At 46.3% G+C, this 26,595-nt stretch overlaps 17 non-coding genes across 17 annotated transcripts; all 17 read left to right on the top strand.

The window, feature by feature from the left end:
- The first annotated feature begins 1,011 nt into the window (after positions 1 to 1,011).
- On the top strand, positions 1,012 to 1,202 carry LOC142288083 (U2 spliceosomal RNA). The gene has a single exon (XR_012748946.1). It is a non-coding gene; the product is annotated as a U2 spliceosomal RNA (small nuclear RNA).
- A 1,385-nt stretch (positions 1,203 to 2,587) lies between these two features.
- Positions 2,588 to 2,778, top strand: LOC142288082 (U2 spliceosomal RNA). Its single transcript, XR_012748945.1, has one exon. It is a non-coding gene; the product is annotated as a U2 spliceosomal RNA (small nuclear RNA).
- Positions 2,779 to 4,165: 1,387 nt separating this feature from the next.
- Positions 4,166 to 4,356, top strand: LOC142288081 (U2 spliceosomal RNA). Its single transcript, XR_012748944.1, has one exon. It is a non-coding gene; the product is annotated as a U2 spliceosomal RNA (small nuclear RNA).
- Positions 4,357 to 5,746: 1,390 nt separating this feature from the next.
- Positions 5,747 to 5,937, top strand: LOC142288080 (U2 spliceosomal RNA). Its single transcript, XR_012748942.1, has one exon. It is a non-coding gene; the product is annotated as a U2 spliceosomal RNA (small nuclear RNA).
- Positions 5,938 to 7,324: 1,387 nt separating this feature from the next.
- LOC142288079 (U2 spliceosomal RNA) lies at positions 7,325 to 7,515 on the top strand. The gene has a single exon (XR_012748941.1). It is a non-coding gene; the product is annotated as a U2 spliceosomal RNA (small nuclear RNA).
- A 1,387-nt stretch (positions 7,516 to 8,902) lies between these two features.
- LOC142288077 (U2 spliceosomal RNA) lies at positions 8,903 to 9,093 on the top strand. Its single transcript, XR_012748939.1, has one exon. It is a non-coding gene; the product is annotated as a U2 spliceosomal RNA (small nuclear RNA).
- A 1,387-nt stretch (positions 9,094 to 10,480) lies between these two features.
- Positions 10,481 to 10,671, top strand: LOC142288076 (U2 spliceosomal RNA). Its single transcript, XR_012748938.1, has one exon. It is a non-coding gene; the product is annotated as a U2 spliceosomal RNA (small nuclear RNA).
- Positions 10,672 to 12,058: 1,387 nt separating this feature from the next.
- Positions 12,059 to 12,249, top strand: LOC142288074 (U2 spliceosomal RNA). Its single transcript, XR_012748937.1, has one exon. It is a non-coding gene; the product is annotated as a U2 spliceosomal RNA (small nuclear RNA).
- Positions 12,250 to 13,636: 1,387 nt separating this feature from the next.
- LOC142288073 (U2 spliceosomal RNA) lies at positions 13,637 to 13,827 on the top strand. The gene has a single exon (XR_012748936.1). It is a non-coding gene; the product is annotated as a U2 spliceosomal RNA (small nuclear RNA).
- A 1,387-nt stretch (positions 13,828 to 15,214) lies between these two features.
- Positions 15,215 to 15,405, top strand: LOC142288072 (U2 spliceosomal RNA). Its single transcript, XR_012748935.1, has one exon. It is a non-coding gene; the product is annotated as a U2 spliceosomal RNA (small nuclear RNA).
- Positions 15,406 to 16,792: 1,387 nt separating this feature from the next.
- LOC142288071 (U2 spliceosomal RNA) lies at positions 16,793 to 16,983 on the top strand. Its single transcript, XR_012748934.1, has one exon. It is a non-coding gene; the product is annotated as a U2 spliceosomal RNA (small nuclear RNA).
- Positions 16,984 to 18,370: 1,387 nt separating this feature from the next.
- LOC142288070 (U2 spliceosomal RNA) lies at positions 18,371 to 18,561 on the top strand. The gene has a single exon (XR_012748933.1). It is a non-coding gene; the product is annotated as a U2 spliceosomal RNA (small nuclear RNA).
- A 1,387-nt stretch (positions 18,562 to 19,948) lies between these two features.
- Positions 19,949 to 20,139, top strand: LOC142288069 (U2 spliceosomal RNA). Its single transcript, XR_012748932.1, has one exon. It is a non-coding gene; the product is annotated as a U2 spliceosomal RNA (small nuclear RNA).
- Positions 20,140 to 21,526: 1,387 nt separating this feature from the next.
- LOC142288068 (U2 spliceosomal RNA) lies at positions 21,527 to 21,717 on the top strand. Its single transcript, XR_012748931.1, has one exon. It is a non-coding gene; the product is annotated as a U2 spliceosomal RNA (small nuclear RNA).
- A 1,387-nt stretch (positions 21,718 to 23,104) lies between these two features.
- LOC142288067 (U2 spliceosomal RNA) lies at positions 23,105 to 23,295 on the top strand. Its single transcript, XR_012748930.1, has one exon. It is a non-coding gene; the product is annotated as a U2 spliceosomal RNA (small nuclear RNA).
- A 1,387-nt stretch (positions 23,296 to 24,682) lies between these two features.
- On the top strand, positions 24,683 to 24,873 carry LOC142288065 (U2 spliceosomal RNA). The gene has a single exon (XR_012748928.1). It is a non-coding gene; the product is annotated as a U2 spliceosomal RNA (small nuclear RNA).
- A 1,387-nt stretch (positions 24,874 to 26,260) lies between these two features.
- On the top strand, positions 26,261 to 26,451 carry LOC142288064 (U2 spliceosomal RNA). Its single transcript, XR_012748927.1, has one exon. It is a non-coding gene; the product is annotated as a U2 spliceosomal RNA (small nuclear RNA).
- Positions 26,452 to 26,595: the final 144 nt, after the last annotated feature.

The raw sequence follows: 26,595 nt of genomic DNA, 5'->3' as shown, positions 1-26,595 counted from the left end.
AGTTACCTGTTTATTCCTATCATGCATTGGTTTTTGGGGTTTTCTTTGAGTAATGATGATCTCTTTAGTAGTCTGTTGGCGCCCTCTCCTGGAGGAATAGTTTGCTTGCTCTTGGACATTCTAAAAGAGAGGTCATGATAGACATTGAGCTTCTGAGCTCAATTGGGGACAGTCATGGGTGATGAATGTTTGCAACCTACTGCGAAGCCTCATACCGCAATATAAGGAACGTCAAATACTAAGAAAGGGCGGCCTATGAAAGAATTACTACTTTCAATAAGTACACTTAAACGGCTAATTGGGAATAGAAAAACTGTAAAAAGCCCTCTGAGAAAGCCCCCCTCTAACCTTTGATAGTAAGCTTTTCTGTAGTCTGCCTGTTGATGTATTTTCCGTTTGAACTGTGCACAACATGAAGAGACGGAACACTGGCGGCTTGTCACAATGCCCCCCGATGACATCACAATAGCGCTGCTGCCTAGAAAACAAGCTGCGCAGAAGAAGTTGTTCTTTGGGTGGGAGGGTGGGCTAGTGGAAGGAGGGGGCAATCTCTTTTTTTCCCGGGTGGTAGGGGGATGACAGGAGAAGGGAAGCGGGTGGTGAGAAAGGTACAGAGGGCAGGGTTTGGGGGCTGGGAAGGAAAGGGAAAAGATTAGGGTTTGGGGATGATGAAAGGGCTTTCTACGGGTAAGGATGGCAAAGGGTGGCAGTGACGGAAAGTCAGGCAACCTGTCCTGTCCGTCTTTTTGTATCGTGAATTGGAAAGACTGCAAGGGGGAGGGGAGTTGCTTGCGCCCTAAAGGAGGAGTTATTCAGATTCATTGCAGTGGGCGGCGGCTGCAAAACGCACCATTCTTCTTGTTTTGGCTCTGCAAAGCAGCCTTTTCAAGGGTTGGCTTGGGTGACAAAATGTCTTGTGTAGGCGTGGGTTTGTCTCCCTCTCGCTCTCTCTCCCTAAGATGTGTCCGGCATAGGCCAGGGTGCCACTCGAGGCCCAAACCAATTCTGGTTATCGCTTCTCGGCCTTTTGGCTAAGATCAAGTGTAGTATCTGTTCTTATCAGTTTAATATCTGATACGTCCCCTATCTGGGGACCATATATTAAATGGATTTTTAGAACAGGGAGATGGAAAAAGAGCTTGCTCTGTCCACTCCACGCATTGACCTGGTATTGCAGTACCTCCAGGAACGGTGCACCCCTTCTTAACCCAGTTTCCAAAAGCAGAACTCAATTCACCTGATTCATATTAGCCCGATTTAATGAATTGGAAGAAAGCATACGTCTTCATATGCACCTCAATTTGGCCCATTCACTTTTCACACTTCCTCCTTTTGTTTTTTATCTTTCACACTTTTGACTTTCTTTATTCATCCAAATAGCAAACTCATCACCACTCAACCTGACCAACTCGGCTATGTCCCCGTGCTGCAGTTCTCTGTCTTATCTAGATCATTTGCAATTGAATGGAATAGATCCCTTTTGGACAAAGTGGATTCACCTGCTGCTGCAGTGACCACAGGTGTGATAACATCTAGAATTGGCATCTGGTGCGATCTCTCCGCTTCCACTCCAAAGAAAGTTACCTGTTTATTCCTATCATGCATTGGTTTTTGGGGTTTTCTTTGAGTAATGATGATCTCTTTAGTAGTCTGTTGGCGCCCTCTCCTGGAGGAATAGTTTGCTTGCTCTTGGACATTCTAAAAGAGAGGTCATGATAGACATTGAGCTTCTGAGCTCAATTGGGGACAGTCATGGGTGATGAATGTTTGCAACCTACTGCGAAGCCTCATACCGCAATATAAGGAACGTCAAATACTAAGAAAGGGCGGCCTATGAAAGAATTACTACTTTCAATAAGTACACTTAAACGGCTAATTGGGAATAGAAAAACTGTAAAAAGCCCTCTGAGAAAGCCCCCCTCTAACCTTTGATAGTAAGCTTTTCTGTAGTCTGCCTGTTGATGTATTTTCCGTTTGAACTGTGCACAACATGAAGAGACGGAACACTGGCGGCTTGTCACAATGCCCCCCGATGACATCACAATAGCTGCTGCCTAGAAAACAAGCTGCGCAGAAGAAGTTGTTCTTTGGGTGGGAGGGTGGGCTAGTGGAAGGAGGGGGCAATCTCTTTTTTTCCCGGGTGGTAGGGGGATGACAGGAGAAGGGAAGCGGGTGGTGAGAAAGGTACAGAGGGCAGGGTTTGGGGGCTGGGAAGGAAAGGGAAAAGATTAGGGTTTGGGGATGATGAAAGGGCTTTCTACGGGTAAGGATGGCAAAGGGTGGCAGTGACGGAAAGTCAGGCAACCTGTCCTGTCCGTCTTTTTGTATCGTGAATTGGAAAGACTGCAAGGGGGAGGGGAGTTGCTTGCGCCCTAAAGGAGGAGTTATTCAGATTCATTGCAGTGGGCGGCGGCTGCAAAACGCACCATTCTTCTTGTTTTGGCTCTGCAAAGCAGCCTTTTCAAGGGTTGGCTTGGGTGACAAAATGTCTTGTGTAGGCGTGGGTTTGTCTCCCTCTCGCTCTCTCTCCCTAAGATGTGTCCGGCATAGGCCAGGGTGCCACTCGAGGCCCAAACCAATTCTGGTTATCGCTTCTCGGCCTTTTGGCTAAGATCAAGTGTAGTATCTGTTCTTATCAGTTTAATATCTGATACGTCCCCTATCTGGGGACCATATATTAAATGGATTTTTAGAACAGGGAGATGGAAAAAGAGCTTGCTCTGTCCACTCCACGCATTGACCTGGTATTGCAGTACCTCCAGGAACGGTGCACCCCTTCTTAACCCAGTTTCCAAAAGCAGAACTCAATTCACCTGATTCATATTAGCCCGATTTAATGAATTGGAAGAAAGCATACGTCTTCATATGCACCTCAATTTGGCCCATTCACTTTTCACACTTCCTCCTTTTGTTTTTTATCTTTCACACTTTTGACTTTCTTTATTCATCCAAATAGCAAACTCATCACCACTCAACCTGACCAACTCGGCTATTGTCCCCGTGCTGCAGTTCTCTGTCTTATCTAGATCATTTGCAATTGAATGGAATAGATCCCTTTTGGACAAAGTGGATTCACCTGCTGCTGCAGTGACCACAGGTGTGATAACATCTAGAATTGGCATCTGGTGCGATCTCTCCGCTTCCACTCCAAAGAAAGTTACCTGTTTATTCCTATCATGCATTGGTTTTTGGGGTTTTCTTTGAGTAATGATGATCTCTTTAGTAGTCTGTTGGCGCCCTCTCCTGGAGGAATAGTTTGCTTGCTCTTGGACATTCTAAAAGAGAGGTCATGATAGACATTGAGCTTCTGAGCTCAATTGGGGACAGTCATGGGTGATGAATGTTTGCAACCTACTGCGAAGCCTCATACCGCAATATAAGGAACGTCAAATACTAAGAAAGGGCGGCCTATGAAAGAATTACTACTTTCAATAAGTACACTTAAACGGCTAATTGGGAATAGAAAAACTGTAAAAAGCCCTCTGAGAAAGCCCCCCTCTAACCTTTGATAGTAAGCTTTTCTGTAGTCTGCCTGTTGATGTATTTTCCGTTTGAACTGTGCACAACATGAAGAGACGGAACACTGGCGGCTTGTCACAATGCCCCCCGATGACATCACAATAGCGCTGCTGCCTAGAAAACAAGCTGCGCAGAAGAAGTTGTTCTTTGGGTGGGAGGGTGGGCTAGTGGAAGGAGGGGGCAATCTCTTTTTTTCCCGGGTGGTAGGGGGATGACAGGAGAAGGGAAGCGGGTGGTGAGAAAGGTACAGAGGGCAGGGTTTGGGGGCTGGGAAGGAAAGGGAAAAGATTAGGGTTTGGGGATGATGAAAGGGCTTTCTACGGGTAAGGATGGCAAAGGGTGGCAGTGACGGAAAGTCAGGCAACCTGTCCTGTCCGTCTTTTTGTATCGTGAATTGGAAAGACTGCAAGGGGGAGGGGAGTGCTTGCGCCCTAAAGGAGGAGTTATTCAGATTCATTGCAGTGGGCGGCGGCTGCAAAACGCACCATTCTTCTTGTTTTGGCTCTGCAAAGCAGCCTTTTCAAGGGTTGGCTTGGGTGACAAAATGTCTTGTGTAGGCGTGGGTTTGTCTCCCTCTCGCTCTCTCTCCCTAAGATGTGTCCGGCATAGGCCAGGGTGCCACTCGAGGCCCAAACCAATTCTGGTTATCGCTTCTCGGCCTTTTGGCTAAGATCAAGTGTAGTATCTGTTCTTATCAGTTTAATATCTGATACGTCCCCTATCTGGGGACCATATATTAAATGGATTTTTAGAACAGGGAGATGGAAAAAGAGCTTGCTCTGTCCACTCCACGCATTGACCTGGTATTGCAGTACCTCCAGGAACGGTGCACCCCTTCTTAACCCAGTTTCCAAAAGCAGAACTCAATTCACCTGATTCATATTAGCCCGATTTAATGAATTGGAAGAAAGCATACGTCTTCATATGCACCTCAATTTGGCCCATTCACTTTTCACACTTCCTCCTTTTGTTTTTTATCTTTCACACTTTTGACTTTCTTTATTCATCCAAATAGCAAACTCATCACCACTCAACCTGACCAACTCGGCTATGTCCCCGTGCTGCAGTTCTCTGTCTTATCTAGATCATTTGCAATTGAATGGAATAGATCCCTTTTGGACAAAGTGGATTCACCTGCTGCTGCAGTGACCACAGGTGTGATAACATCTAGAATTGGCATCTGGTGCGATCTCTCCGCTTCCACTCCAAAGAAAGTTATTACCTGTTTATTCCTATCATGCATTGGTTTTTGGGGTTTTCTTTGAGTAATGATGATCTCTTTAGTAGTCTGTTGGCGCCCTCTCCTGGAGGAATAGTTTGCTTGCTCTTGGACATTCTAAAAGAGAGGTCATGATAGACATTGAGCTTCTGAGCTCAATTGGGGACAGTCATGGGTGATGAATGTTTGCAACCTACTGCGAAGCCTCATACCGCAATATAAGGAACGTCAAATACTAAGAAAGGGCGGCCTATGAAAGAATTACTACTTTCAATAAGTACACTTAAACGGCTAATTGGGAATAGAAAAACTGTAAAAAGCCCTCTGAGAAAGCCCCCCTCTAACCTTTGATAGTAAGCTTTTCTGTAGTCTGCCTGTTGATGTATTTTCCGTTTGAACTGTGCACAACATGAAGAGACGGAACACTGGCGGCTTGTCACAATGCCCCCCGATGACATCACAATAGCGCTGCTGCCTAGAAAACAAGCTGCGCAGAAGAAGTTGTTCTTTGGGTGGGAGGGTGGGCTAGTGGAAGGAGGGGGCAATCTCTTTTTTTCCCGGGTGGTAGGGGGATGACAGGAGAAGGGAAGCGGGTGGTGAGAAAGGTACAGAGGGCAGGGTTTGGGGGCTGGGAAGGAAAGGGAAAAGATTAGGGTTTGGGGATGATGAAAGGGCTTTCTACGGGTAAGGATGGCAAAGGGTGGCAGTGACGGAAAGTCAGGCAACCTGTCCTGTCCGTCTTTTTGTATCGTGAATTGGAAAGACTGCAAGGGGGAGGGGAGTTGCTTGCGCCCTAAAGGAGGAGTTATTCAGATTCATTGCAGTGGGCGGCGGCTGCAAAACGCACCATTCTTCTTGTTTTGGCTCTGCAAAGCAGCCTTTTCAAGGGTTGGCTTGGGTGACAAAATGTCTTGTGTAGGCGTGGGTTTGTCTCCCTCTCGCTCTCTCTCCCTAAGATGTGTCCGGCATAGGCCAGGGTGCCACTCGAGGCCCAAACCAATTCTGGTTATCGCTTCTCGGCCTTTTGGCTAAGATCAAGTGTAGTATCTGTTCTTATCAGTTTAATATCTGATACGTCCCCTATCTGGGGACCATATATTAAATGGATTTTTAGAACAGGGAGATGGAAAAAGAGCTTGCTCTGTCCACTCCACGCATTGACCTGGTATTGCAGTACCTCCAGGAACGGTGCACCCCTTCTTAACCCAGTTTCCAAAAGCAGAACTCAATTCACCTGATTCATATTAGCCCGATTTAATGAATTGGAAGAAAGCATACGTCTTCATATGCACCTCAATTTGGCGCATTCACTTTTCACACTTCCTCCTTTTGTTTTTTATCTTTCACACTTTTGACTTTCTTTATTCATCCAAATAGCAAACTCATCACCACTCAACCTGACCAACTCGGCTATGTCCCCGTGCTGCAGTTCTCTGTCTTATCTAGATCATTTGCAATTGAATGGAATAGATCCCTTTTGGACAAAGTGGATTCACCTGCTGCTGCAGTGACCACAGGTGTGATAACATCTAGAATTGGCATCTGGTGCGATCTCTCCGCTTCCACTCCAAAGAAAGTTACCTGTTTATTCCTATCATGCATTGGTTTTTGGGGTTTTCTTTGAGTAATGATGATCTCTTTAGTAGTCTGTTGGCGCCCTCTCCTGGAGGAATAGTTTGCTTGCTCTTGGACATTCTAAAAGAGAGGTCATGATAGACATTGAGCTTCTGAGCTCAATTGGGGACAGTCATGGGTGATGAATGTTTGCAACCTACTGCGAAGCCTCATACCGCAATATAAGGAACGTCAAATACTAAGAAAGGGCGGCCTATGAAAGAATTACTACTTTCAATAAGTACACTTAAACGGCTAATTGGGAATAGAAAAACTGTAAAAAGCCCTCTGAGAAAGCCCCCCTCTAACCTTTGATAGTAAGCTTTTCTGTAGTCTGCCTGTTGATGTATTTTCCGTTTGAACTGTGCACAACATGAAGAGACGGAACACTGGCGGCTTGTCACAATGCCCCCCGATGACATCACAATAGCGCTGCTGCCTAGAAAACAAGCTGCGCAGAAGAAGTTGTTCTTTGGGTGGGAGGGTGGGCTAGTGGAAGGAGGGGGCAATCTCTTTTTTTCCCGGGTGGTAGGGGGATGACAGGAGAAGGGAAGCGGGTGGTGAGAAAGGTACAGAGGGCAGGGTTTGGGGGCTGGGAAGGAAAGGGAAAAGATTAGGGTTTGGGGATGATGAAAGGGCTTTCTACGGGTAAGGATGGCAAAGGGTGGCAGTGACGGAAAGTCAGGCAACCTGTCCTGTCCGTCTTTTTGTATCGTGAATTGGAAAGACTGCAAGGGGGAGGGGAGTTGCTTGCGCCCTAAAGGAGGAGTTATTCAGATTCATTGCAGTGGGCGGCGGCTGCAAAACGCACCATTCTTCTTGTTTTGGCTCTGCAAAGCAGCCTTTTCAAGGGTTGGCTTGGGTGACAAAATGTCTTGTGTAGGCGTGGGTTTGTCTCCCTCTCGCTCTCTCTCCCTAAGATGTGTCCGGCATAGGCCAGGGTGCCACTCGAGGCCCAAACCAATTCTGGTTATCGCTTCTCGGCCTTTTGGCTAAGATCAAGTGTAGTATCTGTTCTTATCAGTTTAATATCTGATACGTCCCCTATCTGGGGACCATATATTAAATGGATTTTTAGAACAGGGAGATGGAAAAAGAGCTTGCTCTGTCCACTCCACGCATTGACCTGGTATTGCAGTACCTCCAGGAACGGTGCACCCCTTCTTAACCCAGTTTCCAAAAGCAGAACTCAATTCACCTGATTCATATTAGCCCGATTTAATGAATTGGAAGAAAGCATACGTCTTCATATGCACCTCAATTTGGCCCATTCACTTTTCACACTTCCTCCTTTTGTTTTTTATCTTTCACACTTTTGACTTTCTTTATTCATCCAAATAGCAAACTCATCACCACTCAACCTGACCAACTCGGCTATGTCCCCGTGCTGCAGTTCTCTGTCTTATCTAGATCATTTGCAATTGAATGGAATAGATCCCTTTTGGACAAAGTGGATTCACCTGCTGCTGCAGTGACCACAGGTGTGATAACATCTAGAATTGGCATCTGGTGCGATCTCTCCGCTTCCACTCCAAAGAAAGTTACCTGTTTATTCCTATCATGCATTGGTTTTTGGGGTTTTCTTTGAGTAATGATGATCTCTTTAGTAGTCTGTTGGCGCCCTCTCCTGGAGGAATAGTTTGCTTGCTCTTGGACATTCTAAAAGAGAGGTCATGATAGACATTGAGCTTCTGAGCTCAATTGGGGACAGTCATGGGTGATGAATGTTTGCAACCTACTGCGAAGCCTCATACCGCAATATAAGGAACGTCAAATACTAAGAAAGGGCGGCCTATGAAAGAATTACTACTTTCAATAAGTACACTTAAACGGCTAATTGGGAATAGAAAAACTGTAAAAAGCCCTCTGAGAAAGCCCCCCTCTAACCTTTGATAGTAAGCTTTTCTGTAGTCTGCCTGTTGATGTATTTTCCGTTTGAACTGTGCACAACATGAAGAGACGGAACACTGGCGGCTTGTCACAATGCCCCCCGATGACATCACAATAGCGCTGCTGCCTAGAAAACAAGCTGCGCAGAAGAAGTTGTTCTTTGGGTGGGAGGGTGGGCTAGTGGAAGGAGGGGGCAATCTCTTTTTTTCCCGGGTGGTAGGGGGATGACAGGAGAAGGGAAGCGGGTGGTGAGAAAGGTACAGAGGGCAGGGTTTGGGGGCTGGGAAGGAAAGGGAAAAGATTAGGGTTTGGGGATGATGAAAGGGCTTTCTACGGGTAAGGATGGCAAAGGGTGGCAGTGACGGAAAGTCAGGCAACCTGTCCTGTCCGTCTTTTTGTATCGTGAATTGGAAAGACTGCAAGGGGGAGGGGAGTTGCTTGCGCCCTAAAGGAGGAGTTATTCAGATTCATTGCAGTGGGCGGCGGCTGCAAAACGCACCATTCTTCTTGTTTTGGCTCTGCAAAGCAGCCTTTTCAAGGGTTGGCTTGGGTGACAAAATGTCTTGTGTAGGCGTGGGTTTGTCTCCCTCTCGCTCTCTCTCCCTAAGATGTGTCCGGCATAGGCCAGGGTGCCACTCGAGGCCCAAACCAATTCTGGTTATCGCTTCTCGGCCTTTTGGCTAAGATCAAGTGTAGTATCTGTTCTTATCAGTTTAATATCTGATACGTCCCCTATCTGGGGACCATATATTAAATGGATTTTTAGAACAGGGAGATGGAAAAAGAGCTTGCTCTGTCCACTCCACGCATTGACCTGGTATTGCAGTACCTCCAGGAACGGTGCACCCCTTCTTAACCCAGTTTCCAAAAGCAGAACTCAATTCACCTGATTCATATTAGCCCGATTTAATGAATTGGAAGAAAGCATACGTCTTCATATGCACCTCAATTTGGCCCATTCACTTTTCACACTTCCTCCTTTTGTTTTTTATCTTTCACACTTTTGACTTTCTTTATTCATCCAAATAGCAAACTCATCACCACTCAACCTGACCAACTCGGCTATGTCCCCGTGCTGCAGTTCTCTGTCTTATCTAGATCATTTGCAATTGAATGGAATAGATCCCTTTTGGACAAAGTGGATTCACCTGCTGCTGCAGTGACCACAGGTGTGATAACATCTAGAATTGGCATCTGGTGCGATCTCTCCGCTTCCACTCCAAAGAAAGTTACCTGTTTATTCCTATCATGCATTGGTTTTTGGGGTTTTCTTTGAGTAATGATGATCTCTTTAGTAGTCTGTTGGCGCCCTCTCCTGGAGGAATAGTTTGCTTGCTCTTGGACATTCTAAAAGAGAGGTCATGATAGACATTGAGCTTCTGAGCTCAATTGGGGACAGTCATGGGTGATGAATGTTTGCAACCTACTGCGAAGCCTCATACCGCAATATAAGGAACGTCAAATACTAAGAAAGGGCGGCCTATGAAAGAATTACTACTTTCAATAAGTACACTTAAACGGCTAATTGGGAATAGAAAAACTGTAAAAAGCCCTCTGAGAAAGCCCCCCTCTAACCTTTGATAGTAAGCTTTTCTGTAGTCTGCCTGTTGATGTATTTTCCGTTTGAACTGTGCACAACATGAAGAGACGGAACACTGGCGGCTTGTCACAATGCCCCCCGATGACATCACAATAGCGCTGCTGCCTAGAAAACAAGCTGCGCAGAAGAAGTTGTTCTTTGGGTGGGAGGGTGGGCTAGTGGAAGGAGGGGGCAATCTCTTTTTTTCCCGGGTGGTAGGGGGATGACAGGAGAAGGGAAGCGGGTGGTGAGAAAGGTACAGAGGGCAGGGTTTGGGGGCTGGGAAGGAAAGGGAAAAGATTAGGGTTTGGGGATGATGAAAGGGCTTTCTACGGGTAAGGATGGCAAAGGGTGGCAGTGACGGAAAGTCAGGCAACCTGTCCTGTCCGTCTTTTTGTATCGTGAATTGGAAAGACTGCAAGGGGGAGGGGAGTTGCTTGCGCCCTAAAGGAGGAGTTATTCAGATTCATTGCAGTGGGCGGCGGCTGCAAAACGCACCATTCTTCTTGTTTTGGCTCTGCAAAGCAGCCTTTTCAAGGGTTGGCTTGGGTGACAAAATGTCTTGTGTAGGCGTGGGTTTGTCTCCCTCTCGCTCTCTCTCCCTAAGATGTGTCCGGCATAGGCCAGGGTGCCACTCGAGGCCCAAACCAATTCTGGTTATCGCTTCTCGGCCTTTTGGCTAAGATCAAGTGTAGTATCTGTTCTTATCAGTTTAATATCTGATACGTCCCCTATCTGGGGACCATATATTAAATGGATTTTTAGAACAGGGAGATGGAAAAAGAGCTTGCTCTGTCCACTCCACGCATTGACCTGGTATTGCAGTACCTCCAGGAACGGTGCACCCCTTCTTAACCCAGTTTCCAAAAGCAGAACTCAATTCACCTGATTCATATTAGCCCGATTTAATGAATTGGAAGAAAGCATACGTCTTCATATGCACCTCAATTTGGCCCATTCACTTTTCACACTTCCTCCTTTTGTTTTTTATCTTTCACACTTTTGACTTTCTTTATTCATCCAAATAGCAAACTCATCACCACTCAACCTGACCAACTCGGCTATGTCCCCGTGCTGCAGTTCTCTGTCTTATCTAGATCATTTGCAATTGAATGGAATAGATCCCTTTTGGACAAAGTGGATTCACCTGCTGCTGCAGTGACCACAGGTGTGATAACATCTAGAATTGGCATCTGGTGCGATCTCTCCGCTTCCACTCCAAAGAAAGTTACCTGTTTATTCCTATCATGCATTGGTTTTTGGGGTTTTCTTTGAGTAATGATGATCTCTTTAGTAGTCTGTTGGCGCCCTCTCCTGGAGGAATAGTTTGCTTGCTCTTGGACATTCTAAAAGAGAGGTCATGATAGACATTGAGCTTCTGAGCTCAATTGGGGACAGTCATGGGTGATGAATGTTTGCAACCTACTGCGAAGCCTCATACCGCAATATAAGGAACGTCAAATACTAAGAAAGGGCGGCCTATGAAAGAATTACTACTTTCAATAAGTACACTTAAACGGCTAATTGGGAATAGAAAAACTGTAAAAAGCCCTCTGAGAAAGCCCCCCTCTAACCTTTGATAGTAAGCTTTTCTGTAGTCTGCCTGTTGATGTATTTTCCGTTTGAACTGTGCACAACATGAAGAGACGGAACACTGGCGGCTTGTCACAATGCCCCCCGATGACATCACAATAGCGCTGCTGCCTAGAAAACAAGCTGCGCAGAAGAAGTTGTTCTTTGGGTGGGAGGGTGGGCTAGTGGAAGGAGGGGGCAATCTCTTTTTTTCCCGGGTGGTAGGGGGATGACAGGAGAAGGGAAGCGGGTGGTGAGAAAGGTACAGAGGGCAGGGTTTGGGGGCTGGGAAGGAAAGGGAAAAGATTAGGGTTTGGGGATGATGAAAGGGCTTTCTACGGGTAAGGATGGCAAAGGGTGGCAGTGACGGAAAGTCAGGCAACCTGTCCTGTCCGTCTTTTTGTATCGTGAATTGGAAAGACTGCAAGGGGGAGGGGAGTTGCTTGCGCCCTAAAGGAGGAGTTATTCAGATTCATTGCAGTGGGCGGCGGCTGCAAAACGCACCATTCTTCTTGTTTTGGCTCTGCAAAGCAGCCTTTTCAAGGGTTGGCTTGGGTGACAAAATGTCTTGTGTAGGCGTGGGTTTGTCTCCCTCTCGCTCTCTCTCCCTAAGATGTGTCCGGCATAGGCCAGGGTGCCACTCGAGGCCCAAACCAATTCTGGTTATCGCTTCTCGGCCTTTTGGCTAAGATCAAGTGTAGTATCTGTTCTTATCAGTTTAATATCTGATACGTCCCCTATCTGGGGACCATATATTAAATGGATTTTTAGAACAGGGAGATGGAAAAAGAGCTTGCTCTGTCCACTCCACGCATTGACCTGGTATTGCAGTACCTCCAGGAACGGTGCACCCCTTCTTAACCCAGTTTCCAAAAGCAGAACTCAATTCACCTGATTCATATTAGCCCGATTTAATGAATTGGAAGAAAGCATACGTCTTCATATGCACCTCAATTTGGCCCATTCACTTTTCACACTTCCTCCTTTTGTTTTTTATCTTTCACACTTTTGACTTTCTTTATTCATCCAAATAGCAAACTCATCACCACTCAACCTGACCAACTCGGCTATGTCCCCGTGCTGCAGTTCTCTGTCTTATCTAGATCATTTGCAATTGAATGGAATAGATCCCTTTTGGACAAAGTGGATTCACCTGCTGCTGCAGTGACCACAGGTGTGATAACATCTAGAATTGGCATCTGGTGCGATCTCTCCGCTTCCACTCCAAAGAAAGTTACCTGTTTATTCCTATCATGCATTGGTTTTTGGGGTTTTCTTTGAGTAATGATGATCTCTTTAGTAGTCTGTTGGCGCCCTCTCCTGGAGGAATAGTTTGCTTGCTCTTGGACATTCTAAAAGAGAGGTCATGATAGACATTGAGCTTCTGAGCTCAATTGGGGACAGTCATGGGTGATGAATGTTTGCAACCTACTGCGAAGCCTCATACCGCAATATAAGGAACGTCAAATACTAAGAAAGGGCGGCCTATGAAAGAATTACTACTTTCAATAAGTACACTTAAACGGCTAATTGGGAATAGAAAAACTGTAAAAAGCCCTCTGAGAAAGCCCCCCTCTAACCTTTGATAGTAAGCTTTTCTGTAGTCTGCCTGTTGATGTATTTTCCGTTTGAACTGTGCACAACATGAAGAGACGGAACACTGGCGGCTTGTCACAATGCCCCCCGATGACATCACAATAGCGCTGCTGCCTAGAAAACAAGCTGCGCAGAAGAAGTTGTTCTTTGGGTGGGAGGGTGGGCTAGTGGAAGGAGGGGGCAATCTCTTTTTTTCCCGGGTGGTAGGGGGATGACAGGAGAAGGGAAGCGGGTGGTGAGAAAGGTACAGAGGGCAGGGTTTGGGGGCTGGGAAGGAAAGGGAAAAGATTAGGGTTTGGGGATGATGAAAGGGCTTTCTACGGGTAAGGATGGCAAAGGGTGGCAGTGACGGAAAGTCAGGCAACCTGTCCTGTCCGTCTTTTTGTATCGTGAATTGGAAAGACTGCAAGGGGGAGGGGAGTTGCTTGCGCCCTAAAGGAGGAGTTATTCAGATTCATTGCAGTGGGCGGCGGCTGCAAAACGCACCATTCTTCTTGTTTTGGCTCTGCAAAGCAGCCTTTTCAAGGGTTGGCTTGGGTGACAAAATGTCTTGTGTAGGCGTGGGTTTGTCTCCCTCTCGCTCTCTCTCCCTAAGATGTGTCCGGCATAGGCCAGGGTGCCACTCGAGGCCCAAACCAATTCTGGTTATCGCTTCTCGGCCTTTTGGCTAAGATCAAGTGTAGTATCTGTTCTTATCAGTTTAATATCTGATACGTCCCCTATCTGGGGACCATATATTAAATGGATTTTTAGAACAGGGAGATGGAAAAAGAGCTTGCTCTGTCCACTCCACGCATTGACCTGGTATTGCAGTACCTCCAGGAACGGTGCACCCCTTCTTAACCCAGTTTCCAAAAGCAGAACTCAATTCACCTGATTCATATTAGCCCGATTTAATGAATTGGAAGAAAGCATACGTCTTCATATGCACCTCAATTTGGCCCATTCACTTTTCACACTTCCTCCTTTTGTTTTTTATCTTTCACACTTTTGACTTTCTTTATTCATCCAAATAGCAAACTCATCACCACTCAACCTGACCAACTCGGCTATGTCCCCGTGCTGCAGTTCTCTGTCTTATCTAGATCATTTGCAATTGAATGGAATAGATCCCTTTTGGACAAAGTGGATTCACCTGCTGCTGCAGTGACCACAGGTGTGATAACATCTAGAATTGGCATCTGGTGCGATCTCTCCGCTTCCACTCCAAAGAAAGTTACCTGTTTATTCCTATCATGCATTGGTTTTTGGGGTTTTCTTTGAGTAATGATGATCTCTTTAGTAGTCTGTTGGCGCCCTCTCCTGGAGGAATAGTTTGCTTGCTCTTGGACATTCTAAAAGAGAGGTCATGATAGACATTGAGCTTCTGAGCTCAATTGGGGACAGTCATGGGTGATGAATGTTTGCAACCTACTGCGAAGCCTCATACCGCAATATAAGGAACGTCAAATACTAAGAAAGGGCGGCCTATGAAAGAATTACTACTTTCAATAAGTACACTTAAACGGCTAATTGGGAATAGAAAAACTGTAAAAAGCCCTCTGAGAAAGCCCCCCTCTAACCTTTGATAGTAAGCTTTTCTGTAGTCTGCCTGTTGATGTATTTTCCGTTTGAACTGTGCACAACATGAAGAGACGGAACACTGGCGGCTTGTCACAATGCCCCCCGATGACATCACAATAGCGCTGCTGCCTAGAAAACAAGCTGCGCAGAAGAAGTTGTTCTTTGGGTGGGAGGGTGGGCTAGTGGAAGGAGGGGGCAATCTCTTTTTTTCCCGGGTGGTAGGGGGATGACAGGAGAAGGGAAGCGGGTGGTGAGAAAGGTACAGAGGGCAGGGTTTGGGGGCTGGGAAGGAAAGGGAAAAGATTAGGGTTTGGGGATGATGAAAGGGCTTTCTACGGGTAAGGATGGCAAAGGGTGGCAGTGACGGAAAGTCAGGCAACCTGTCCTGTCCGTCTTTTTGTATCGTGAATTGGAAAGACTGCAAGGGGGAGGGGAGTTGCTTGCGCCCTAAAGGAGGAGTTATTCAGATTCATTGCAGTGGGCGGCGGCTGCAAAACGCACCATTCTTCTTGTTTTGGCTCTGCAAAGCAGCCTTTTCAAGGGTTGGCTTGGGTGACAAAATGTCTTGTGTAGGCGTGGGTTTGTCTCCCTCTCGCTCTCTCTCCCTAAGATGTGTCCGGCATAGGCCAGGGTGCCACTCGAGGCCCAAACCAATTCTGGTTATCGCTTCTCGGCCTTTTGGCTAAGATCAAGTGTAGTATCTGTTCTTATCAGTTTAATATCTGATACGTCCCCTATCTGGGGACCATATATTAAATGGATTTTTAGAACAGGGAGATGGAAAAAGAGCTTGCTCTGTCCACTCCACGCATTGACCTGGTATTGCAGTACCTCCAGGAACGGTGCACCCCTTCTTAACCCAGTTTCCAAAAGCAGAACTCAATTCACCTGATTCATATTAGCCCGATTTAATGAATTGGAAGAAAGCATACGTCTTCATATGCACCTCAATTTGGCCCATTCACTTTTCACACTTCCTCCTTTTGTTTTTTATCTTTCACACTTTTGACTTTCTTTATTCATCCAAATAGCAAACTCATCACCACTCAACCTGACCAACTCGGCTATGTCCCCGTGCTGCAGTTCTCTGTCTTATCTAGATCATTTGCAATTGAATGGAATAGATCCCTTTTGGACAAAGTGGATTCACCTGCTGCTGCAGTGACCACAGGTGTGATAACATCTAGAATTGGCATCTGGTGCGATCTCTCCGCTTCCACTCCAAAGAAAGTTACCTGTTTATTCCTATCATGCATTGGTTTTTGGGGTTTTCTTTGAGTAATGATGATCTCTTTAGTAGTCTGTTGGCGCCCTCTCCTGGAGGAATAGTTTGCTTGCTCTTGGACATTCTAAAAGAGAGGTCATGATAGACATTGAGCTTCTGAGCTCAATTGGGGACAGTCATGGGTGATGAATGTTTGCAACCTACTGCGAAGCCTCATACCGCAATATAAGGAACGTCAAATACTAAGAAAGGGCGGCCTATGAAAGAATTACTACTTTCAATAAGTACACTTAAACGGCTAATTGGGAATAGAAAAACTGTAAAAAGCCCTCTGAGAAAGCCCCCCTCTAACCTTTGATAGTAAGCTTTTCTGTAGTCTGCCTGTTGATGTATTTTCCGTTTGAACTGTGCACAACATGAAGAGACGGAACACTGGCGGCTTGTCACAATGCCCCCCGATGACATCACAATAGCGCTGCTGCCTAGAAAACAAGCTGCGCAGAAGAAGTTGTTCTTTGGGTGGGAGGGTGGGCTAGTGGAAGGAGGGGGCAATCTCTTTTTTTCCCGGGTGGTAGGGGGATGACAGGAGAAGGGAAGCGGGTGGTGAGAAAGGTACAGAGGGCAGGGTTTGGGGGCTGGGAAGGAAAGGGAAAAGATTAGGGTTTGGGGATGATGAAAGGGCTTTCTACGGGTAAGGATGGCAAAGGGTGGCAGTGACGGAAAGTCAGGCAACCTGTCCTGTCCGTCTTTTTGTATCGTGAATTGGAAAGACTGCAAGGGGGAGGGGAGTTGCTTGCGCCCTAAAGGAGGAGTTATTCAGATTCATTGCAGTGGGCGGCGGCTGCAAAACGCACCATTCTTCTTGTTTTGGCTCTGCAAAGCAGCCTTTTCAAGGGTTGGCTTGGGTGACAAAATGTCTTGTGTAGGCGTGGGTTTGTCTCCCTCTCGCTCTCTCTCCCTAAGATGTGTCCGGCATAGGCCAGGGTGCCACTCGAGGCCCAAACCAATTCTGGTTATCGCTTCTCGGCCTTTTGGCTAAGATCAAGTGTAGTATCTGTTCTTATCAGTTTAATATCTGATACGTCCCCTATCTGGGGACCATATATTAAATGGATTTTTAGAACAGGGAGATGGAAAAAGAGCTTGCTCTGTCCACTCCACGCATTGACCTGGTATTGCAGTACCTCCAGGAACGGTGCACCCCTTCTTAACCCAGTTTCCAAAAGCAGAACTCAATTCACCTGATTCATATTAGCCCGATTTAATGAATTGGAAGAAAGCATACGTCTTCATATGCACCTCAATTTGGCCCATTCACTTTTCACACTTCCTCCTTTTGTTTTTTATCTTTCACACTTTTGACTTTCTTTATTCATCCAAATAGCAAACTCATCACCACTCAACCTGACCAACTCGGCTATGTCCCCGTGCTGCAGTTCTCTGTCTTATCTAGATCATTTGCAATTGAATGGAATAGATCCCTTTTGGACAAAGTGGATTCACCTGCTGCTGCAGTGACCACAGGTGTGATAACATCTAGAATTGGCATCTGGTGCGATCTCTCCGCTTCCACTCCAAAGAAAGTTACCTGTTTATTCCTATCATGCATTGGTTTTTGGGGTTTTCTTTGAGTAATGATGATCTCTTTAGTAGTCTGTTGGCGCCCTCTCCTGGAGGAATAGTTTGCTTGCTCTTGGACATTCTAAAAGAGAGGTCATGATAGACATTGAGCTTCTGAGCTCAATTGGGGACAGTCATGGGTGATGAATGTTTGCAACCTACTGCGAAGCCTCATACCGCAATATAAGGAACGTCAAATACTAAGAAAGGGCGGCCTATGAAAGAATTACTACTTTCAATAAGTACACTTAAACGGCTAATTGGGAATAGAAAAACTGTAAAAAGCCCTCTGAGAAAGCCCCCCTCTAACCTTTGATAGTAAGCTTTTCTGTAGTCTGCCTGTTGATGTATTTTCCGTTTGAACTGTGCACAACATGAAGAGACGGAACACTGGCGGCTTGTCACAATGCCCCCCGATGACATCACAATAGCGCTGCTGCCTAGAAAACAAGCTGCGCAGAAGAAGTTGTTCTTTGGGTGGGAGGGTGGGCTAGTGGAAGGAGGGGGCAATCTCTTTTTTTCCCGGGTGGTAGGGGGATGACAGGAGAAGGGAAGCGGGTGGTGAGAAAGGTACAGAGGGCAGGGTTTGGGGGCTGGGAAGGAAAGGGAAAAGATTAGGGTTTGGGGATGATGAAAGGGCTTTCTACGGGTAAGGATGGCAAAGGGTGGCAGTGACGGAAAGTCAGGCAACCTGTCCTGTCCGTCTTTTTGTATCGTGAATTGGAAAGACTGCAAGGGGGAGGGGAGTTGCTTGCGCCCTAAAGGAGGAGTTATTCAGATTCATTGCAGTGGGCGGCGGCTGCAAAACGCACCATTCTTCTTGTTTTGGCTCTGCAAAGCAGCCTTTTCAAGGGTTGGCTTGGGTGACAAAATGTCTTGTGTAGGCGTGGGTTTGTCTCCCTCTCGCTCTCTCTCCCTAAGATGTGTCCGGCATAGGCCAGGGTGCCACTCGAGGCCCAAACCAATTCTGGTTATCGCTTCTCGGCCTTTTGGCTAAGATCAAGTGTAGTATCTGTTCTTATCAGTTTAATATCTGATACGTCCCCTATCTGGGGACCATATATTAAATGGATTTTTAGAACAGGGAGATGGAAAAAGAGCTTGCTCTGTCCACTCCACGCATTGACCTGGTATTGCAGTACCTCCAGGAACGGTGCACCCCTTCTTAACCCAGTTTCCAAAAGCAGAACTCAATTCACCTGATTCATATTAGCCCGATTTAATGAATTGGAAGAAAGCATACGTCTTCATATGCACCTCAATTTGGCCCATTCACTTTTCACACTTCCTCCTTTTGTTTTTTATCTTTCACACTTTTGACTTTCTTTATTCATCCAAATAGCAAACTCATCACCACTCAACCTGACCAACTCGGCTATGTCCCCGTGCTGCAGTTCTCTGTCTTATCTAGATCATTTGCAATTGAATGGAATAGATCCCTTTTGGACAAAGTGGATTCACCTGCTGCTGCAGTGACCACAGGTGTGATAACATCTAGAATTGGCATCTGGTGCGATCTCTCCGCTTCCACTCCAAAGAAAGTTACCTGTTTATTCCTATCATGCATTGGTTTTTGGGGTTTTCTTTGAGTAATGATGATCTCTTTAGTAGTCTGTTGGCGCCCTCTCCTGGAGGAATAGTTTGCTTGCTCTTGGACATTCTAAAAGAGAGGTCATGATAGACATTGAGCTTCTGAGCTCAATTGGGGACAGTCATGGGTGATGAATGTTTGCAACCTACTGCGAAGCCTCATACCGCAATATAAGGAACGTCAAATACTAAGAAAGGGCGGCCTATGAAAGAATTACTACTTTCAATAAGTACACTTAAACGGCTAATTGGGAATAGAAAAACTGTAAAAAGCCCTCTGAGAAAGCCCCCCTCTAACCTTTGATAGTAAGCTTTTCTGTAGTCTGCCTGTTGATGTATTTTCCGTTTGAACTGTGCACAACATGAAGAGACGGAACACTGGCGGCTTGTCACAATGCCCCCCGATGACATCACAATAGCGCTGCTGCCTAGAAAACAAGCTGCGCAGAAGAAGTTGTTCTTTGGGTGGGAGGGTGGGCTAGTGGAAGGAGGGGGCAATCTCTTTTTTTCCCGGGTGGTAGGGGGATGACAGGAGAAGGGAAGCGGGTGGTGAGAAAGGTACAGAGGGCAGGGTTTGGGGGCTGGGAAGGAAAGGGAAAAGATTAGGGTTTGGGGATGATGAAAGGGCTTTCTACGGGTAAGGATGGCAAAGGGTGGCAGTGACGGAAAGTCAGGCAACCTGTCCTGTCCGTCTTTTTGTATCGTGAATTGGAAAGACTGCAAGGGGGAGGGGAGTTGCTTGCGCCCTAAAGGAGGAGTTATTCAGATTCATTGCAGTGGGCGGCGGCTGCAAAACGCACCATTCTTCTTGTTTTGGCTCTGCAAAGCAGCCTTTTCAAGGGTTGGCTTGGGTGACAAAATGTCTTGTGTAGGCGTGGGTTTGTCTCCCTCTCGCTCTCTCTCCCTAAGATGTGTCCGGCATAGGCCAGGGTGCCACTCGAGGCCCAAACCAATTCTGGTTATCGCTTCTCGGCCTTTTGGCTAAGATCAAGTGTAGTATCTGTTCTTATCAGTTTAATATCTGATACGTCCCCTATCTGGGGACCATATATTAAATGGATTTTTAGAACAGGGAGATGGAAAAAGAGCTTGCTCTGTCCACTCCACGCATTGACCTGGTATTGCAGTACCTCCAGGAACGGTGCACCCCTTCTTAACCCAGTTTCCAAAAGCAGAACTCAATTCACCTGATTCATATTAGCCCGATTTAATGAATTGGAAGAAAGCATACGTCTTCATATGCACCTCAATTTGGCCCATTCACTTTTCACACTTCCTCCTTTTGTTTTTTATCTTTCACACTTTTGACTTTCTTTATTCATCCAAATAGCAAACTCATCACCACTCAACCTGACCAACTCGGCTATGTCCCCGTGCTGCAGTTCTCTGTCTTATCTAGATCATTTGCAATTGAATGGAATAGATCCCTTTTGGACAAAGTGGATTCACCTGCTGCTGCAGTGACCACAGGTGTGATAACATCTAGAATTGGCATCTGGTGCGATCTCTCCGCTTCCACTCCAAAGAAAGTTACCTGTTTATTCCTATCATGCATTGGTTTTTGGGGTTTTCTTTGAGTAATGATGATCTCTTTAGTAGTCTGTTGGCGCCCTCTCCTGGAGGAATAGTTTGCTTGCTCTTGGACATTCTAAAAGAGAGGTCATGATAGACATTGAGCTTCTGAGCTCAATTGGGGACAGTCATGGGTGATGAATGTTTGCAACCTACTGCGAAGCCTCATACCGCAATATAAGGAACGTCAAATACTAAGAAAGGGCGGCCTATGAAAGAATTACTACTTTCAATAAGTACACTTAAACGGCTAATTGGGAATAGAAAAACTGTAAAAAGCCCTCTGAGAAAGCCCCCCTCTAACCTTTGATAGTAAGCTTTTCTGTAGTCTGCCTGTTGATGTATTTTCCGTTTGAACTGTGCACAACATGAAGAGACGGAACACTGGCGGCTTGTCACAATGCCCCCCGATGACATCACAATAGCGCTGCTGCCTAGAAAACAAGCTGCGCAGAAGAAGTTGTTCTTTGGGTGGGAGGGTGGGCTAGTGGAAGGAGGGGGCAATCTCTTTTTTTCCCGGGTGGTAGGGGGATGACAGGAGAAGGGAAGCGGGTGGTGAGAAAGGTACAGAGGGCAGGGTTTGGGGGCTGGGAAGGAAAGGGAAAAGATTAGGGTTTGGGGATGATGAAAGGGCTTTCTACGGGTAAGGATGGCAAAGGGTGGCAGTGACGGAAAGTCAGGCAACCTGTCCTGTCCGTCTTTTTGTATCGTGAATTGGAAAGACTGCAAGGGGGAGGGGAGTTGCTTGCGCCCTAAAGGAGGAGTTATTCAGATTCATTGCAGTGGGCGGCGGCTGCAAAACGCACCATTCTTCTTGTTTTGGCTCTGCAAAGCAGCCTTTTCAAGGGTTGGCTTGGGTGACAAAATGTCTTGTGTAGGCGTGGGTTTGTCTCCCTCTCGCTCTCTCTCCCTAAGATGTGTCCGGCATAGGCCAGGGTGCCACTCGAGGCCCAAACCAATTCTGGTTATCGCTTCTCGGCCTTTTGGCTAAGATCAAGTGTAGTATCTGTTCTTATCAGTTTAATATCTGATACGTCCCCTATCTGGGGACCATATATTAAATGGATTTTTAGAACAGGGAGATGGAAAAAGAGCTTGCTCTGTCCACTCCACGCATTGACCTGGTATTGCAGTACCTCCAGGAACGGTGCACCCCTTCTTAACCCAGTTTCCAAAAGCAGAACTCAATTCACCTGATTCATATTAGCCCGATTTAATGAATTGGAAGAAAGCATACGTCTTCATATGCACCTCAATTTGGCCCATTCACTTTTCACACTTCCTCCTTTTGTTTTTTATCTTTCACACTTTTGACTTTCTTTATTCATCCAAATAGCAAACTCATCACCACTCAACCTGACCAACTCGGCTATGTCCCCGTGCTGCAGTTCTCTGTCTTATCTAGATCATTTGCAATTGAATGGAATAGATCCCTTTTGGACAAAGTGGATTCACCTGCTGCTGCAGTGACCACAGGTGTGATAACATCTAGAATTGGCATCTGGTGCGATCTCTCCGCTTCCACTCCAAAGAAAGTTACCTGTTTATTCCTATCATGCATTGGTTTTTGGGGTTTTCTTTGAGTAATGATGATCTCTTTAGTAGTCTGTTGGCGCCCTCTCCTGGAGGAATAGTTTGCTTGCTCTTGGACATTCTAAAAGAGAGGTCATGATAGACATTGAGCTTCTGAGCTCAATTGGGGACAGTCATGGGTGATGAATGTTTGCAACCTACTGCGAAGCCTCATACCGCAATATAAGGAACGTCAAATACTAAGAAAGGGCGGCCTATGAAAGAATTACTACTTTCAATAAGTACACTTAAACGGCTAATTGGGAATAGAAAAACTGTAAAAAGCCCTCTGAGAAAGCCCCCCTCTAACCTTTGATAGTAAGCTTTTCTGTAGTCTGCCTGTTGATGTATTTTCCGTTTGAACTGTGCACAACATGAAGAGACGGAACACTGGCGGCTTGTCACAATGCCCCCCGATGACATCACAATAGCGCTGCTGCCTAGAAAACAAGCTGCGCAGAAGAAGTTGTTCTTTGGGTGGGAGGGTGGGCTAGTGGAAGGAGGGGGCAATCTCTTTTTTTCCCGGGTGGTAGGGGGATGACAGGAGAAGGGAAGCGGGTGGTGAGAAAGGTACAGAGGGCAGGGTTTGGGGGCTGGGAAGGAAAGGGAAAAGATTAGGGTTTGGGGATGATGAAAGGGCTTTCTACGGGTAAGGATGGCAAAGGGTGGCAGTGACGGAAAGTCAGGCAACCTGTCCTGTCCGTCTTTTTGTATCGTGAATTGGAAAGACTGCAAGGGGGAGGGGAGTTGCTTGCGCCCTAAAGGAGGAGTTATTCAGATTCATTGCAGTGGGCGGCGGCTGCAAAACGCACCATTCTTCTTGTTTTGGCTCTGCAAAGCAGCCTTTTCAAGGGTTGGCTTGGGTGACAAAATGTCTTGTGTAGGCGTGGGTTTGTCTCCCTCTCGCTCTCTCTCCCTAAGATGTGTCCGGCATAGGCCAGGGTGCCACTCGAGGCCCAAACCAATTCTGGTTATCGCTTCTCGGCCTTTTGGCTAAGATCAAGTGTAGTATCTGTTCTTATCAGTTTAATATCTGATACGTCCCCTATCTGGGGACCATATATTAAATGGATTTTTAGAACAGGGAGATGGAAAAAGAGCTTGCTCTGTCCACTCCACGCATTGACCTGGTATTGCAGTACCTCCAGGAACGGTGCACCCCTTCTTAACCCAGTTTCCAAAAGCAGAACTCAATTCACCTGATTCATATTAGCCCGATTTAATGAATTGGAAGAAAGCATACGTCTTCATATGCACCTCAATTTGGCCCATTCACTTTTCACACTTCCTCCTTTTGTTTTTTATCTTTCACACTTTTGACTTTCTTTATTCATCCAAATAGCAAACTCATCACCACTCAACCTGACCAACTCGGCTATGTCCCCGTGCTGCAGTTCTCTGTCTTATCTAGATCATTTGCAATTGAATGGAATAGATCCCTTTTGGACAAAGTGGATTCACCTGCTGCTGCAGTGACCACAGGTGTGATAACATCTAGAATTGGCATCTGGTGCGATCTCTCCGCTTCCACTCCAAAGAAAGTTACCTGTTTATTCCTATCATGCATTGGTTTTTGGGGTTTTCTTTGAGTAATGATGATCTCTTTAGTAGTCTGTTGGCGCCCTCTCCTGGAGGAATAGTTTGCTTGCTCTTGGACATTCTAAAAGAGAGGTCATGATAGACATTGAGCTTCTGAGCTCAATTGGGGACAGTCATGGGTGATGAATGTTTGCAACCTACTGCGAAGCCTCATACCGCAATATAAGGAACGTCAAATACTAAGAAAGGGCGGCCTATGAAAGAATTACTACTTTCAATAAGTACACTTAAACGGCTAATTGGGAATAGAAAAACTGTAAAAAGCCCTCTGAGAAAGCCCCCCTCTAACCTTTGATAGTAAGCTTTTCTGTAGTCTGCCTGTTGATGTATTTTCCGTTTGAACTGTGCACAACATGAAGAGACGGAACACTGGCGGCTTGTCACAATGCCCCCCGATGACATCACAATAGCGCTGCTGCCTAGAAAACAAGCTGCGCAGAAGAAGTTGTTCTTTGGGTGGGAGGGTGGGCTAGTGGAAGGAGGGGGCAATCTCTTTTTTTCCCGGGTGGTAGGGGGATGACAGGAGAAGGGAAGCGGGTGGTGAGAAAGGTACAGAGGGCAGGGTTTGGGGGCTGGGAAGGAAAGGGAAAAGATTAGGGTTTGGGGATGATGAAAGGGCTTTCTACGGGTAAGGATGGCAAAGGGTGGCAGTGACGGAAAGTCAGGCAACCTGTCCTGTCCGTCTTTTTGTATCGTGAATTGGAAAGACTGCAAGGGGGAGGGGAGTTGCTTGCGCCCTAAAGGAGGAGTTATTCAGATTCATTGCAGTGGGCGGCGGCTGCAAAACGCACCATTCTTCTTGTTTTGGCTCTGCAAAGCAGCCTTTTCAAGGGTTGGCTTGGGTGACAAAATGTCTTGTGTAGGCGTGGGTTTGTCTCCCTCTCGCTCTCTCTCCCTAAGATGTGTCCGGCATAGGCCAGGGTGCCACTCGAGGCCCAAACCAATTCTGGTTATCGCTTCTCGGCCTTTTGGCTAAGATCAAGTGTAGTATCTGTTCTTATCAGTTTAATATCTGATACGTCCCCTATCTGGGGACCATATATTAAATGGATTTTTAGAACAGGGAGATGGAAAAAGAGCTTGCTCTGTCCACTCCACGCATTGACCTGGTATTGCAGTACCTCCAGGAACGGTGCACCCCTTCTTAACCCAGTTTCCAAAAGCAGAACTCAATTCACCTGATTCATATTAGCCCGATTTAATGAATTGGAAGAAAGCATACGTCTTCATATGCACCTCAATTTGGCCCATTCACTTTTCACACTTCCTCCTTTTGTTTTTTATCTTTCACACTTTTGACTTTCTTTATTCATCCAAATAGCAAACTCATCACCACTCAACCTGACCAACTCGGCTATGTCCCCGTGCTGCAGTTCTCTGTCTTATCTAGATCATTTGCAATTGAATGGAATAGATCCCTTTTGGACAAAGTGGATTCACCTGCTGCTGCAGTGACCACAGGTGTGATAACATCTAGAATTGGCATCTGGTGCGATCTCTCCGCTTCCACTCCAAAGAAAGTTACCTGTTTATTCCTATCATGCATTGGTTTTTGGGGTTTTCTTTGAGTAATGATGATCTCTTTAGTAGTCTGTTGGCGCCCTCTCCTGGAGGAATAGTTTGCTTGCTCTTGGACATTCTAAAAGAGAGGTCATGATAGACATTGAGCTTCTGAGCTCAATTGGGGACAGTCATGGGTGATGAATGTTTGCAACCTACTGCGAAGCCTCATACCGCAATATAAGGAACGTCAAATACTAAGAAAGGGCGGCCTATGAAAGAATTACTACTTTCAATAAGTACACTTAAACGGCTAATTGGGAATAGAAAAACTGTAAAAAGCCCTCTGAGAAAGCCCCCCTCTAACCTTTGATAGTAAGCTTTTCTGTAGTCTGCCTGTTGATGTATTTTCCGTTTGAACTGTGCACAACATGAAGAGACGGAACACTGGCGGCTTGTCACAATGCCCCCCGATGACATCACAATAGCGCTGCTGCCTAGAAAACAAGCTGCGCAGAAGAAGTTGTTCTTTGGGTGGGAGGGTGGGCTAGTGGAAGGAGGGGGCAATCTCTTTTTTTCCCGGGTGGTAGGGGGATGACAGGAGAAGGGAAGCGGGTGGTGAGAAAGGTACAGAGGGCAGGGTTTGGGGGCTGGGAAGGAAAGGGAAAAGATTAGGGTTTGGGGATGATGAAAGGGCTTTCTACGGGTAAGGATGGCAAAGGGTGGCAGTGACGGAAAGTCAGGCAACCTGTCCTGTCCGTCTTTTTGTATCGTGAATTGGAAAGACTGCAAGGGGGAGGGGAGTTGCTTGCGCCCTAAAGGAGGAGTTATTCAGATTCATTGCAGTGGGCGGCGGCTGCAAAACGCACCATTCTTCTTGTTTTGGCTCTGCAAAGCAGCCTTTTCAAGGGTTGGCTTGGGTGACAAAATGTCTTGTGTAGGCGTGGGTTTGTCTCCCTCTCGCTCTCTCTCCCTAAGATGTGTCCGGCATAGGCCAGGGTGCCACTCGAGGCCCAAACCAATTCTGGTTATCGCTTCTCGGCCTTTTGGCTAAGATCAAGTGTAGTATCTGTTCTTATCAGTTTAATATCTGATACGTCCCCTATCTGGGGACCATATATTAAATGGATTTTTAGAACAGGGAGATGGAAAAAGAGCTTGCTCTGTCCACTCCACGCATTGACCTGGTATTGCAGTACCTCCAGGAACGGTGCACCCCTTCTTAACCCAGTTTCCAAAAGCAGAACTCAATTCACCTGATTCATATTAGCCCGATTTAATGAATTGGAAGAAAGCATACGTCTTCATATGCACCTCAATTTGGCCCATTCACTTTTCACACTTCCTCCTTTTGTTTTTTATCTT

The sequence above is a fragment of the Anomaloglossus baeobatrachus genome, unplaced genomic scaffold, assembly GCF_048569485.1.
Source record: "Anomaloglossus baeobatrachus isolate aAnoBae1 unplaced genomic scaffold, aAnoBae1.hap1 Scaffold_777, whole genome shotgun sequence".
Classification (NCBI taxonomy): domain Eukaryota; kingdom Metazoa; phylum Chordata; class Amphibia; order Anura; family Aromobatidae; genus Anomaloglossus; species Anomaloglossus baeobatrachus.
This window is presented reverse-complemented; position numbering and strand designations above follow the sequence as displayed.